General features: G+C 43.4%; 1 protein-coding gene across 3 annotated transcripts in view; it reads left to right on the forward strand.

Annotated features, from left to right (window-relative positions):
- LOC149232428 (uncharacterized) overlaps nucleotides 1-16,138 on the forward strand; it is a 220,505-nt gene that overhangs the window by 66,905 nt on the left and 137,462 nt on the right. The window contains exon 2 of one of the 3 annotated variants that reach the window (XM_089379406.1): nucleotides 14,639-14,720. The exons of the other annotated variants lie outside the window; for them this stretch is intronic. The gene's annotated coding sequence lies outside the window, so the exon portion shown is untranslated. The remainder of the gene's footprint in view (nucleotides 1-14,638; nucleotides 14,721-16,138) is intronic. 3 annotated transcript variants of the gene reach the window in all.

The raw sequence follows: 16,138 nt of genomic DNA on the forward strand, positions 1-16,138 counted from the left end.
AAGACAAATTGAAGTGAGTAGGGATGTTATATTCGATGAGAATCATGCCTACAAAAGATCCAAGGATATTCCAATCGATTCCGATGACGAAGATACACCACTATTTGAAGAAGAAGAGCATCATGATAAGACAACTACAAACCAAGAAGAAGAAGAAGGACCAAGTGAGTTGATTCAACCTGTGATCATACCCGAAACAAGGAAGAGGCCAAATTGGTTAAAAGCTACTCTTGAAGATGTTGAAGGACATGGAGCTACTAAAGGAACTTTTAGAGAAAGCAAAAGACCAAAGAGATATTTAGGATATGCAACATATATGACAAAATTGATAGAAGCTGAACCAACTACATTTGAAGAAGTTGCTCATTAAGAAGAATGGAAGAAGGCAATGCAAGAAGAATATCAATCCATCATGAAGAATAGAGTCTGGGAAATCGTTCTTAGGTCAAGTGACAAATCGGTTGTCACCTCAAAATGGATTTACAAAATCAAACATACTGTTGATGGAAGTATAGATAAATACAAAGCTAGATTCATTGCAAGGGGATTCGCTCAAAAGGAAGGTATAGATTATGAAGAAACCTTTCCACCTACTGCTAGATATACTACTATAAGATCTTTGGTTTCGCTAACTACTACAATGGGATGGAATATTCATCAAATGGACGTAAAAACAATATTTTTGAATGAAACCATTGATGAAAAAGTATACATTGGACAACCAGAAGGATTTGAAATTAATAACAAGGACACATGTTTGCAGACTTAAGAAAGCCCTATATGGCTTGAAGCAAGCTCTTAGGGCATGGTATGTAAGGATTGATGCATATATCTTAAGAATTGGGGTTGTCAAAAGTTTTGCAGATTCAAATCTCTACATCAAGGTGGTGAACAATGAACCAATCATTATACTACTATATGTAGATGATTTGTTTATTACAAGTGTGGAGTGCAGAATACAAGAATGCAAGAAGATGCTGGCAGCTGAATTCGAAATGAAAGAGCTTGGACTTATGCACTATTACGTGGGTTTGGAAGTTTGGCAGAAACCTCTAGAGATATATCTGGGTCAAGGTAAATATATAATCGAGATATTACAGAGATTCGGTATGATGGATTCCAAGCCTATGACTACTCCCATGATCACTAATCTTAAGAAGTTGAGAAGCTCCGACTCTAATCTCGTCAATCCTACTAGCTAACGTAAGTTGGTGTGTTCTCTGATGTCCCTGATAAATAGAAGACCTGATATATGCTTTGTTGTAAATATTCTTAGTCAATTTCAGTTGGAGCCTCGTCATGACCATTGGATATCTACGTGGCACTATACATCACTGCCTAAAGTATGATGGAAAGGAAGTTAAGTTGACAGGTTTTACAGATTCCGATTGGGGTGGCAATGAGACTGATGGAAGAAGCACTACCAGTGGATGTTTTAGTTTGGGATCTGCAATGATTTCATGGATGAGTAGAAAACAAGATCCTGTTGCATTAAGTAGTGTCGAAGCCGAATATGTTGCTGCATGTGAAGTAGGAAAGGAAGATGTTTGGTTAAGAAAACTCTTGTCAGATTTGTTTGGAAAGCCTTTGGATCCTACAATAATAAATTGTGATAATCAAAGTAGCATCAAGATGTTCGAAGACCCTGTATTCCATGCAAGGACGAAGCATATCAACAACAAGTACCACTACATTAGAAGCTTGGTACAAGATGGGGTCGTAAAACTACAAGATATTCTGGTAGATGAACAAGTAGTTGATGTGCTAACGAAGTTTGAATAAGAAGTTTGAGTATTTTATAAGCATGCTTGGATTGGTTTACATTACAAATTTAGTTGATAGGGAGAGATGAAGCATCTAATGGTGGATGCTCTGGAGGACATCTAACCGACATTTGTATTGATGTCTAGATCCCGAAGAGGGAGGGTGGCGTTGGTGTTGGAGCTTTGACCTTGGATACTCACCTAGATCCCTGGGTTGATGGTTAGCAAGTAAGCCTGATGGTACCTATATTGGCTGAAAGCTTGAGTCCATCTTAGTCCCACTTGGATAGATAACCCTGGTCAGGTATCTAGTCCATAGCACTGAGTGTACTAGAACCCTTCATAGTTCATGTCTTTTGAGATCTTCCATGTACTTGTATATATATGTAATTATGAATACCTCCCTAGTTAAGAGGGAGTGTTGAACAATGTAACTAGGTCCGATCTTCATAATTGTATAATGTAATATATTTGTCAAAATAAATTTTATTATTAATAAAATGACTTATTAAAACATGGGTTTCATTCTTGGGTCATCATTTTTAGGTCAAAGCCTCTGTTGTAGGCTTCTAGGTTTTATATAGAGTCAATAGAGTCATTGTCATTTTTATTAGGCCCTTCTTGGGCTTTTGTATCATGTAAAAAGAATTATTTTTGAGTCAACTAGGTCATTTGACACCTCCACACCAAGTTGGCCCTGTCCCTATGAAGTGAGCCTACATTAGGGCAATTCGACCCACAAAAAAGGCTTTATATAAAGAGGCAGTTCGATCCATTTGGCACATTCACTCAACAAGTTCAATATACAAGCAAGAAAGGCAGAAAAAGTGCGAAATAGCTGGGGAAGGAGGAAGTTTGCTGGAAGGATCTAAATCTAAGTTTTGGGCTATCTATCTCTCACATGTGTGAAGTTGCTGGGCATTTGCTAGGGTCAAAATTTTGAAATCTACTACAGGTCGAAGTTCTGCTAGGGGGCCAAAATTTTGTTGCTAGAAGGTCGAGTTCTAGGTCAAAGTTGCTAGGAAGCCGTCACTTGGAGAAGAAGGAAGTGCTAACTTGGTGATTGGAAGAAGTCTGTGTCTAGGTAAAAAGAGTCTTGGGTTGTCTCATCTTGTTTTGGAAACTATTGAAGGAAGAGTTCTGACTGGGTTTTCCCCTTATATGGGTTTTGCCTTGGCTGTGCACCTACATCTTGTGTCTCTTGTTCTTGTGTGTTAGTTTTTGTAGCATCGATGTGTTTTAGCCACGAGATTTGGTGGAGAGGCTAGAATACATGTATTTGTTGGAATTTCTAAGTTTAACCCATTAGAAATTCTTCTTGTACTATCTGGTTTATTTCTTCCTACTTGTTCAAACACAAGTACAATATCAATATCTACAGATCATCAACTGAAAGTAAACAAGCACACAAGTGACACCATTATTTTTGGATCAATGTCCCCGGAAAAACCCAATGCGAGAAAACTGGTGCAACTATTCAGGGGGTTTTATTATTATGCAGTTTTCAGAATACAACTAGGGTGCCAGAAATGGCTCGCCCAAGAGAGAATGCCCTTAGCAGTAATACCTCTCCTCGGAGACAAATATTCCGGCTGATTAATCACCGGATGAACAACCCCACAACGACAATTGCAACTCCCACTGCTCTGCGTCACTCTAATAGGGATTGCGTCACCCTACCTAGCTCACCAGCTCCCAGTCTGTCCCATGAAATCCCTCTAGCGCTGCCTCTTGGCCTTGCGTCAGCTTATGGAGCTTCTGCGTCAGACCCTAGACCCTCTGTGTCTCACACGCTGGCCTCTCCTGGCTCTGCGCAGCTCAAGGCTGCCTCTGCGTAGCACCCAGCTACCTCTGCATCAGCCTTTTCGGGCTCTGCGCTGTCTCTTTGGTACCAACTCTGCCTCTCTGCTATGTATTCACTGCCCCTCGCTGCAACAGATCACTCACTCGATTTCCTCAGCAAACCCTGCCCCAGAAAATCGAAATCTTGATCTCTCTTGGTGTGTTCTCCAACTGATCCTCAAGCCTCCTCTTATACTTTTCTCGTTGGTCCATCAACGACCAAAATTAAATCTCTAATCAACAACTAAGATTAGATTTGGCTTGATCCATGACTTTTGGACCATTCTAACTCAGTTTTATATTAATTCACATTAATTTTCTATTTTTCCTAAGTTTAGACTTAGGAACTCCATTAAAAATATTAATTATTTTAATATCTCCCAAATTGGTTAGATTCTGCCCAAACAATTTATGGGTCTTGGAGATCTCATGTGCTTTAGCCTCTCCACCAATTTTCGTGGCTAGAGCACATTCGATGCTACCCCAAATCAACACTCCCTCTTAGCGAGGACTGTGCTCTAGTAATACTCCTCACTGAGTATCACCCTGATCATCTGACATCGGTCCCTGTGCTGATGCTAGGCCTGCTGCCCAACATCCTCTGCACTGCTGCATCATGTACTACTTACCCATGGGCCTGCCACTGCTGCATTCATACGACAACTCCCTCTGCAATCGCGCTGCTGCCCATGGCCTTGCCACTGCCACTGTTGCATTTGCACTGCATCTCCTCTCATCAAGCTGCATTGTGCTGCCCATAGCACTACCACTGCTAATTGTTGCACTGCAACTCAGTTACTGAGAAGTATGTAACTGATCCTCCCAACTCTGACATCTCTGTCAGGCTAGAAACACTCCCGATGCTGAAGGTCCCTCTATTGCTGACAAGTGCTCCCTGTACAGACCACTGTGCTGCTGCAACAACTCCATGCCTCTCGCACTACTGCCTCACGCTGTCCTGGGACTCCTGCATTGTAGCCCTCTCTATCGCTCCATCCGCATCTGTCTCTACCGACATTTGCGAGTCCTGCTGCTACTCTTCGGGGCTTCCGTAGCCAGGTATAATCCAAGAGGTTGGGTACCTCGAGGATCCTGCCCTCATCGCTTGTAGTCCGTCTGACTACAGCTCGATGTCTCCCCACCTCTTCTCTCGAGGTGCATGAGCACTCATGGCACAGTCATCATCAGTCGCCACTTCCTTCTCCGCCTTAGCCGGCGCAACCTTGGTCTCAAAAGCCTCTCCCTTGCTCTTCTTCCTAGGACATTAGTTCGCATAGTGACCCCGTTCCCCACAATGGAAGCACTTGACTTTGGAGAGGTCCTTCTTTGTTTTCTCCCACTTTCCCGCAGATGCGAGAGCCATCTTCTTCTTCCTCCTCCTTGATTCTGACCCCTTTTCCGCTACTCCCCGCCTGGGACACCCATCTAATCTCTTCTTGACGAAGAGCCGCCCACAGTTCCTCCCAATCTGAAAGCCCTGCCCAATATGCTCTGGACAAATATCTCCCAATCCTTTGAGACTGCGTTCAATGCGGTCCTCACCATCAGTTCCTGATCCGGTGTGGCCCCTATGGAAGTTAGCTGATCACGGATCTCCTTCAATCCACCGAGGAAGACATCTATCTGCTCTCCCTTTTGCATCTGATATGACCGCAACTGATTTTCAAGTAACATCCTCCTCTGCACAGAAGTATGCTGGTACAATTTCTTCAGGGCCTCCCACATCTCATTTTCCGTCTCCTTCTCGGCAATGTGTGGCACCACATGATCCTTGACACCATCAAGGATGATGCACTTTTCCCTAGCCATTGCCTCCTCGTACTTGTCATTTTCAGCTGGGTCAATCGGGATCACTATCGTTTTCAAGGCGAAGTGTTTGATGCAATACCTGTCTAGAATGGACAAGATCCTGGCCTTCCAGACTACGAAGTTTGAAGCTCCGTCCAGTCTATCCTGATCTCTTAGCCCATTCACTGCCATTTCGCTGCTCCTCTTTCGACTCTTTCAAGTCTCTCTACTTCCTGTCTGGAAGTTCTCAGTTTGACTCCCTCTGAGCCTCGATTTCCCTTCTGGAAATCCCTCTGCCAATCCTTGGCAGCAACTCCCTCCTCCTTGGTCTTGCCCTGTTAGGTACTGTTCTGACCACAGTACCCCACTAGCTTCGCTCCGCAACTAACCCATAGTCCCCTATGCCCCAGCAGTCTGAAGGTTAGAGCCTCTAGGCTTTGCGCAATCCCAGCACCGGCACAATCTGCACCTCCTGGCCACAATGTCGATCCTTCCTGGCTGAGAAAGATGACCGGGCACTGCGTAGGTCAGGTTTGCTCCTCTCTGCCTCAACATTGATCCTCCTCCTGGCTCGAACTAATGATGCAGGCTCTCTGCGTCACCCCTTCCTTGCTGCTTTCTGCTAGGAACAACTTCTGTCACTCGGGACAGCTGTTTTTGCTGCTGCTTCTCTGCTCGGCTGATGCCTTCAGTTATCCTGTGATCTGCAACCACGCTCTGATACCATGTTGGAATTTCTAAGTTTAACCTGTTAGAAATTCTTCCTGTACTATCTGGTTTTTTTCTTCCTACTTGCTCAATTACTTAACAAGTTATTTACCTTGTAAATACTGAAAATAAACACAAGTACAATATCAACATTTACATATCATCAACTGAAAATAAACAAGCACACAAGTGACACCGTTATTTTTGGACCAATGTCCCCTTAAAAACCCAATGTGGGAAAACTGGTGCAGCTCTTTAGAGGGTTTTATTATTATGCAATTTTCAGAATACAACTAGGGTGCCAGAAATGGCTCACCCAACAAAGAATGCCCTTGGCAGTAGTACCTCTCCTCGGAGACAGATATTCCGGCTGATTAATTACCGGATGAACAATCCCACAACAACAATTGCAGCTCCCACTGCTTTGCGTCACTCTGATAGGGACTATGTCACCCTACCCGGCTCACCATCTCCTAGTCTGTCCCACGAAATCCCTCCAACGCTGCCTCTTGGCCCTGCTAGCCTTTGCGTCAGCTTCTGGAGCTTCTGCGTCAGCCCCTAGACCCTCTGCGTCTCACATGCTGGCCTCTCCTGGCTCTCCGCAGCTCCTGGCTGCCTCTGCATAGCACCTAGCTACCTCTACGTCAGCCTCTCCGGGCTCTGCGCTGTCTCTCTGGTACCAACTTTGCCTCTCTGCTATGTATTCACTACCCCTCGCTGCAACAAATCACTCTCTCGATTTCCTCAGCAAACCCTGCCCCAAAAAATCGAATTCTTGATCTCTCCTGGTGTGTTCTCCAACTGACCCTCAAGCCTCCTCTTATATTTTTCTCGTTGGTCCATCGACGGCCGAGATTAAATCTCTAATCAACCGCTAAGATTAGGTTTGGCTTGATCCATGACTTTTGGACCATTCTAACTCAGTTTTATATTAATTCAAATTAGTATTTTATTTTTCCTAAGTTTAGACTTAGGAACTCCATTAAAAATATTAATTATTTTAATATCTCCCAAACTGGTTAGATTCTGCCCAAACCATTTATGGGTCTTGGAGATCTCATGTGGTTTAGCCTCTCCACCAATTTTCGTGGTTAGAGCGCATCCGATGCTACCCCGAATCAACAGTGTTCTCCAATACCCTTAAATCGTTTCTGGAAATTCCACCTAGAGACGACTTAATTAGATTTATTAATTAGTTTTTAATATTTCCTAAGTCTAAACATAGGAAATATGATTAATTAATCAGAATTAATTAAGTCATGGTGAGAATGTTATAGAAAAGTATATGGACCGATCTCTAGTTAATCCTAGCCATCGATTAAGATTTAATCGTGGCCGTTGAAGTCTCAACGAAGGATTATAAGAAGAAGTCGATGGGGCTTGGAGAAGACACACCGAATCAGTTGAGCATTCGTTTTTGCTGGGAAATCGATCTCCAGCGTAGCAACATTCAGTTACCGGAGGTGATTCAATGAGATCGAAGCAGTGAAAGGGGCAGAGATAGTGAGGCCGGAGGAAGCTTTTCCAGTTCCGGCGAGTACATTGTAGAGAGGCAGTGATTGCCATAGAGAGGCAGCGCATAGCCCTCTAGATGAGATTTCCATTTTGTTGGGTAGAAGTCAAGACTCGGTGCTAGAAGCTGGATAGAGGTTGCAAAGGTCGGGAGCATCAGTTTCCCAGACAACAGCTGACGAGACAGTGAGAGGTGATGTAGTTCCGAGCTAGAGGGACGCAGTGACTATGTAGGCTGACGTAGAGATTGCGCAGAGGTAGCAAGGGACAACTTAGTTTCGAGCTGAGATCAGTGTCGGGTCACCCGTGGAGTGAGGAATTTTCCTCATTAGTTATTTTTGCCAGTTTTCATCTGTTTGGATAGCTAGGTTGGGCATCCATAGTTTGTACTCAGATTTTCACTATTGCATAATATTAAAATCCTCAGCTGCTACATCTGTTTTCCCGAGTTAGGTTTTTCTGGGGACTTAGTCCAAAAATAATGGTGTATTTTGTGTGTGCGCATCTATTTCTTCCAACGTTTTTATTTCTTCCGCAGTATTTGTTTTGTGAAGGTTGCAGTGTATTTGTTTCGATATTTGCCGTAGCACACAACAAATAATTTGTTTAATTAAATTAACAAATAGAAGAAATAACATCAATTGCTGTAATAGGATTCGGGGTTAGCCGAATTTTCACATGGTATCAGAGCACAAATTGTAAGCCGGAGAGTTCAGTGGTAGAAGGGAAGAGGAATTTCGTAGCTCTGCGTAAGCAACAGTTCGAAACCCTCAGAGGCAGCGCAATTTCTTGGCCAGGAGGGTCAATTTCTTGAGGAAAATCAATTTCTCTGAGAGAGCGACAGAGAAATCGGATTTCTCCAGTTCGAGGATTACTAGAGGTAGAGGGAGCAACCAGTATTTTCCTTGCAGAGCAGATCTCTAGCTGGACGCAGTATTTTGCAGCAGTTGCTAGTGCAAAATAGCGTCAGGAGGAAGAAAGAGCACACACTGAGGGAAATTTTCCTCAAGGGACTTCTAGCTTCAGAAGTTCAATTTTCTCTTGCAGATCAACAGTCGTTGTGAGCAAATTTACTCACTCCAGCAGGGAGTGCGTAGAGCCTAGCAGCAGCTGAGCAAAAGAGAAGAGGAGGATTTCGACTTATTTTGCTGAGATGGCCACTACTGGACTACAAGATTAGGATAGCTTGGACGGTGCTTCCAACTATGTCATCTGGAAGGCAAGGATGCCCTTCCTTCTGGATGAATATGGCCTGAAGCCATTCATAGACGTAGTGTTATCTATCCCCGCGGATGTAGGTCAGCTGAAGGAATACCGAAAGGAGATGGCGAGGGCAAAGAGGTTGATTCTTGACGGTGTTCGAGATCACATTGTATCACACATAGCGAGCCAGGGAACGACCAAGGAGATGTGGGATACACTTTCCACGCTATACCAGGGCACTTCCGAGCAACGAAAGTTGTATTTGGAGGAGAAGCTAAGATGCACTAGGATGCAGAAAGGGGAACGCATAGACCCCTACCTCACCACCATCAGTGGCAACAACAACGGATCGAAGTAGGTGAAGGAGGAGGAGAATGTGGCCCTCGCATCGAAGGGTCCTAGTCAGGGACAGAGGGAGCAAAGGAGAAAGAAGAAGGACCTGTCGAAGGTTAAGTGCTTCAAATGTGGTGAGCTTGGTCACTACAACACCCAATGTCCTCTCAGGAAGAAGGAAAAGGAGGAGAAGTAGGACCAACAAGCAACATCAACAGAGATCGATAGGCTGTCCTCCAGGCTGGAGGAAGACTTTGCCATGTTTGTTGACATACCCCTAGGAGTCAAATGGGGTGATTTGGTTTTGTAGCCCTAGAGTGCTACAGATGGGTAGGATTCTTGAGGAGGTCCACCTCTTGAATCAATACCTTGCTACGGGGCCCACAATAGTTTGTAGCAGGATGGATCAGTGACAGTAGATGTAGCCAGATGCCAGAGTGTCAGATGCTAGGGAGCGCAATGCAGAGTTGACAACAGTGTAGGTGGCACAGTGCAGAGTCAGCAACAACGGAAATACTAGCAACAATCAGAGACTTGGGTGACAGATGTATCATACTGATCGCAATTGATTTAGTATTTTGGATGCTTTTTTCAGTTGCAGATGTTGCAGTTGTAACAACAACAAATGAAGAGGGAGTTGCACTGCAAATGCGGTGTTGGCAGCAGTTCAGCAGGGTCAGCAACAACACAGATGCAACAAATATCAGAGTTGCGCAGTGGTTGGTGGGTAGCAACACCTAGACATCAGCAACGTGACAGGAGATGATGCAGAGACAGGGTGTTACTGCAGGGGGCAACAAGTCTAGAACACATTCCTCGCTATGAGGGAGTGTTAGTTTTTGTAGCATCAGATGTGTTCTAGCCACAAGATTTGGTGGAGAGGCTAGAATACATGTATTCTCCAATACTCAGAAATCGTTTCTCGAAATTCCACCTAGATATGACTTAATTAGATTTATTAATCAATTTTTAATATTTCCTATGTCTAAACTTAGGAAATATGATTAATTAATCAGAATTAATTAAGTCACGGTGAGAATGTTCTAGAAAAGTACATGGATCGATCTTTAGTTAATCCTAGCCATCGATTAATATTTAATTGTGGCCGTTGAAGTCTCAACGGAGGATTATAAGAAGAAGTCGATGGGGCTTGGAGAAAACACCAAATCAATTGAGCATTCAATTTTGTTGGGAAATTGATCTCCAGAGTAGCAACATTCAGTTGTCGGAGGTGATTCAGTGAGATCAAAGCAGTGAGAGAGGGGCAGAGATAGTGAGGTCGAAGGAAGCTTTTCCAGTTCCGGCGAGTACATTGCAGAGAGATAGCGATTGCCATAGAGAGAGAGTGCGGAGGCAGTGCAGAGCTCTCTAGAGGAGATTTCCGTTTTGCTAGGGAGAAGTCAAGACTCAGTGCCAGAAGCTGGATAGAGGTTCCAAAGGCCGGGAGAATCAGTTTCCCAGACAATAGCTGACAAGACAGTGAGAGGTGATGCAGTTCCGAGCTAGAGGGATGCAATGACTGCATAGGCTGACGCAGAGACTGCGCAGAGGTAGCAAGGGACGACTTAGTTTCGAGTTGAGGTCAGTGTTGGATCGCCTGTGGAGTGAGGAATTTTCCTCACTAGTTATTTTTGCCAGTTTTCCTCTGTTTGGATAGCCAGTTTGGGCATCCATAGTTTGTACTTAGATTTTCACTACTGCATAATATTAAAACCCTTAGTTGCTGCACCGGTTTTCCCGAGTTGGGTTTTTTCGGGGACTTAGTCCAAAAATAACGGTGTATTTTGTGTGTGTGCATCTATTTCTTCCAGTGTTTTTATTTCTTCCGCATTATTTGTTTTGTGAAGGTTGCAGTGTACTTGTTTCGATATTTGCCGTAGCACGCAACAATTAATCTGTTTAATTAAATTAACAAATAGAAGAAATAACATCAGTTGCTGCAATAGGATTTGGGGTTAGCCGAATTTTCACATTGTGGTCCTTGTACACATAATTTGGTAATTGCTTGATGAAACATAATCTAATAGAGAAGTAAATGAAGCCAACATAATTCACAAGTAATTATCACGAGGAGGAATCAAAACCCTAATTCCTACAAGTATTGATTTCTCAACAGAGCTGAGTATCAGATAGAATAGGGACAATAACTGGAGGACTCTCAACCACTTCATCGGTACTGTTCTCTATTGTTTCTTTTGAGGCTGATCTCTTGGGAGGCATGATGATGGCTAGCGATGAAGAAGAGATGAGCTCAAAGCCTGCAGTACCTGTAACAAGAGATGCACTCATGGCGAAACAAGTTAGCTTAAGCAGATCAATTCATCAATCAAACTCAAAGCAACAACACATTGAGTAAGTAAAGGGATTGTGCAATTGTTGGGCTCTGGGAGGCAAACTGAGCTTTGGAATTGCACACTGCGCAGTGAGAGAGGGGACTGTGCAATCTCACTAGACAGGGAGGAAGCTTGAGGCTTGAGACTGCACAATGCGCAGTCTCAGTTGGGCATGAGAGAGAAGGTACTGTGCAATGCGCAGTCTTAGAGGCCAAGGTTGGGTACTGAGGGTTGGATCTGCGTAATGCGCAGTCGGGCAAGCTAGTGATTGCGCACTGCGCAGTCTTAGAGGCCAAGAGGTGAGCTTGATGCTTGAGGTTGCAAAATGCACAATAAGGGAGGCAACAACTGCGGAAGGATTGCATAGTTTTGCTACGGAGAAAGAGAAACTTCGAGATCTGAAGCTGGGGCAGGAATAAGTGTAGATCAGCCTTAGGATGAGTTAGATCAATCAGCGACATGGGTCAGAGGTTGTTGGGCCAGAAGAAGATCATGCAAGAGGAAAAACATGCATGCACAAAAAAACTTAGTAGCGGCCACTACTGGTGGGCAAAAGCAAGAAGGTGATGCAACAAATGAAAACTGAACGACAGACCAAAACAACACTTGTACAAGCTAATAATAATAGAAACACCAACTACCATGAAAATAAAGAGACGAAAACGACAAATGCGACAGAAAACACAACAAAAAGCAACACATGAAAAACTTACCCGGAGTAGCACTGCTAACCAAGTCTAGAGCTCCTTCATCTCTTGAGGAAGGCTAGAGCTCCAAAGACGATTGTGTAAATGAGCTCTACTAGCCTCTATTATATAGATTTTCCTCACGGGGCTAGGATTAGGGTTTCTGACGAACATGCCTAAAAACAAGGAGGAAGCGACACTTGTCTTAATATCGGAAATAGAAACTTTGTGCCACTTGTCCTAAGGTGATTGCGCACTCCCTATTTTCTAGGGATGCGCACTTGCTTGCTCCGGGGAACTATGTAGTCTCACTGGCAGAAGGGATTGCGCAATTACCAGTGACAAGGTATTGCGCAATCCACTAACTTAGTGAGTTGCGCAGTCTTGACTCTCAGTGAGTGATTGCGCAGTTCACATGCTCAGTGACTGCCAATCTCTCAGGGTTGCACCGTTATGATCTTCAAGGGATTGCGCAGTTAAAATCCTCAGGAGCTTGTGCAGTCTCCAGTGGCAGGGGATTGGGCAATTCCTAGAGGGAAGACAGACTGTTGGTGCAAGATCAAGGCAAAAGTTGGTTTCTGTTTAGAAGTTGTTTATTTGTTGTCGACAAGACTTAGTCATCGTCAAGACAACCTAGTGAAGTCATCACAAGCACTGCATGCAAAGAAAAGTGATATCGACAGTAAACAACAAGAGGAACACTTGATGATCGTGAAAGATAAGTTCTTATGAACAGAAGGTAGGCTCCAAAATCAAAGCATAGGCAAAATTTTGGAGGGGGGTTGTAGCAGCTACAACACTTGGCGACACACTGGTAGAATTCCGGCTCTCTGTACAGGTCTAAATCTATAAACCAGGTCTATCCTTTTAGGAAGTATTGTTCATCTCTTCGATCACCACAGATTCTTTACTTAGCTCGAGTTAAAGATATAGTTCCTTCATTCTCTTCATTAGCAACACACTAACAAAATCAAGTCAAAACTCAGCTTAGGCAAATGATACATCAAGTGAATATCATGGGCTAAGTAAGAGGCAAGCTGCTGCCCACTGACACTGTTGAGGGTCATGCTTTTAGTATCCAAGTGCTGCAGAATCCATTTGTTGACATCTGCTCAAGGTAGAACTGGGAACCTGTAGGCAGCCTTGTGGAAACCTGATCACTGGATATTAATGTACACTTGTTTGTCCTCTAGATTTGCCTCAAATTCCGTAGTCGTGAATGCTTCTTTGACCATGTGCCATGTGATATCAAAGTCCTTTTCAATGAAGAGGTGAGTATCAGATTGAATAGGGATGGTAACTGGAGGACTCTCAATTACTTCATCGATACTTTTCTCTATTGTTTCTTTTGAGGCTCATCTCTTGAAGGGCATGATAATGACTATTGATGAAGAAGAGTTGAGCTCAAAACCTGCAGTACTTATAACAAGAGATGTACTCATGGTGAAACAAGTTAGCTTAAGCAGATTAATTCATCAACCAAACTCAAAGCAACAACACATTGAGTAAGGAAAGGGATTGCGTAGTTGCTGGGCTATGGGAGTCAAACTGAGCTCTGGAATTGCGCACTGCGTAGTGAGAGAGGGGACTGCACAATCGCAACAGACATGGAGGAAGCTTGAGGCTTGAGACTGTGCAATGCGTAGTCTCAAAGGCCAAGGCTGGGTACTAAGGGCTGGATCTGCGCAATGCGCAGCTAGGCAAGCTAGTGATTGCGCACTGTGCAGTCTCAAAGGCTAAGAGGTGAGCTTGATGCTTGAGGTTGCGAAATGCGCAGTAAGGGAGGCAACAACTGCTAAAGGATTGCGTAGTTTTTCCAGGGAGAGAGAGAAACTTCGAGATCTAAAGTTGGGGCAGGAATAAGTGTAGATTGGCCTTAGGATGACTTAGATCAATTAGCAACATGGGCTAGAAGAGATCATGCAAGAGGAAAAACATGCATGCACAAAAAGACCCTGCAGCGGCAATTGTTGGTGGGCAAAAGCAAGAAGGCGATGCGACACTTATAAAAACTGAACGATGGACCGAAATAACACCTGTACAAGCTAATAATAATAGAAACACTAGCTACCATGAAAAGAAACGGGCACACTTACTCTGAGGGCATGCTTACTTTATAGGTTCCTTTGAGGGTACACTTCTCCTTATTACATAGAATTGAGCCTTGTTCTTAGTTGAGTACCCATCGTAGGCCTTTTATTGTTACCTCCGAGTTTTAGATGTGATCATGTGATATATCTATTAGGTGACCTAACATAGGGAAGACTCCCTTGTGGTGAAAGTCCACTAAAGAGTTGGTTAAGATGTTAACTCCCTCTCCACCTGTGTTAGATTCCCCGAAATGACATGTTAAGCCTGTTGTGATGAGGCTAGAGGAATAGGCGGCCCTAGGGAGTTACTTCATTTGTAGTCAATACGGGATGTCTCGGTTCTTGCTAAGTCATATATTCTTGGTATATTTGTCTTACAGGGAGATTGGATATACTCTTGGTGGTATAGTGGCAGCTGGAAGGTTTTGATCTGATGAAGAATCTTAGGGCATGCATATCAAGGTGATTCTTCATTACATGATAACAATTTGTGAAGTATTTAAACAATTTATCTTTACTTTATTATTAGCATGTGTTTGTTAACTTCATCAAAACTGCTATCAAAAACAAAAGAGACAAGAACACAAGTGATTGGCTTTCTGCCAGGGCCAAAACCTCTCCCTCTTGGAGAGGAAAACCCATGCGTAAATTCTTCTTATAGAAATTCCATTGACAAATACCAAGACCATGACCCTTAACACAATCTGCCTCTCCAAGACCAAGTCATCAATCCTCTTGAGTCACTGCTGAGATCATTATCTTTGCTGCACCATAGAAGTAATCACCATCGTAATCTTCATCCTAATCTTCATCACAGCTACAGCACCATGATCTTCACTACTGCTGCATCCTCATTCCTGTAACATAGATGCTTTCACAATAGTGTCACTAGGAACATTTGTTAATACATCTCGTGCTCTACTGAGATACTCTGAGACAATGAGATCACTGATGCATGTATAGATATATGATCATGATCTTATAGTTAATGTGATCACAGTCAAGGCTATGATCTTGATCACTGCACATCGAAGTATATCAGGTTTGCATCATAATAAATCCGAGAGCTGTAGTGACACATGACACTGTATGCCAAGGATCTCTGTCATCATGGAGACTCCTTTCATGGTTCTGCCGAGATCATATAGATCTTCTTTATGTGACCTTGACATATCAAGGCTGTAGCAAATATGTCATCCTTAAGATCAACGTGAAGACAATAGTATATGTGAATGCTGGGAGTATTCCATCCATAGTGACTGCGTCCTTATGCTGATAGTACTTCATTTGTATGCCTGGATCACATGTTGCCTGCTCCTATCCATCCGAGGACATTACAGGTATGAGAGGAGGATGATCTAGGTTTTGCTGCTCCTTATACCCATCCAAGGAGGCAACTGAACCCATAGACCTCATCCTCCTTACTGCGGCTACATGATCTTGAATGAGATTCCTTTGACTACAGCTTGCCTAGACTGCGGCTTCACATTGACTGCAGCTTCATCTTTACTGCGGCTACCCTCTACTGCAGCTCCCTTTATATCACTGCGGCTCCATACCCTGACTGCGGCTCCTTTTTATGCGAGTTCTATGTGTTATTTGCGGATGATTCAATAGGCTATTTATAGTAGTTGTGCCATATATGCAAGCCGACATGAACCTTTGAACCAACGTGACCTTGTGTTGAGCCGACGTGTCATTTAAATATATATTTAATTTATTTATTGAAGCCGACATGAAGATCCTTTGATGATTTTGCTTGCAGACTTTTGTAGGCTTGTTTTTGAGGCATTGATCTTGGTCTTGGAGGGCTGTTAGACAACTTTGAAGACTTGTACATATTTACATAAACTCATGAAGAGTTTCTATACACATGACAT

The sequence above is a fragment of the Pinus tabuliformis genome, chromosome J (genome assembly GCF_031772625.1).
Source record: "Pinus tabuliformis cultivar Carrire ecotype Pingquan chromosome J, CPIR1, whole genome shotgun sequence".
Lineage (NCBI taxonomy): Eukaryota > Viridiplantae > Streptophyta > Pinopsida > Pinales > Pinaceae > Pinus > Pinus tabuliformis.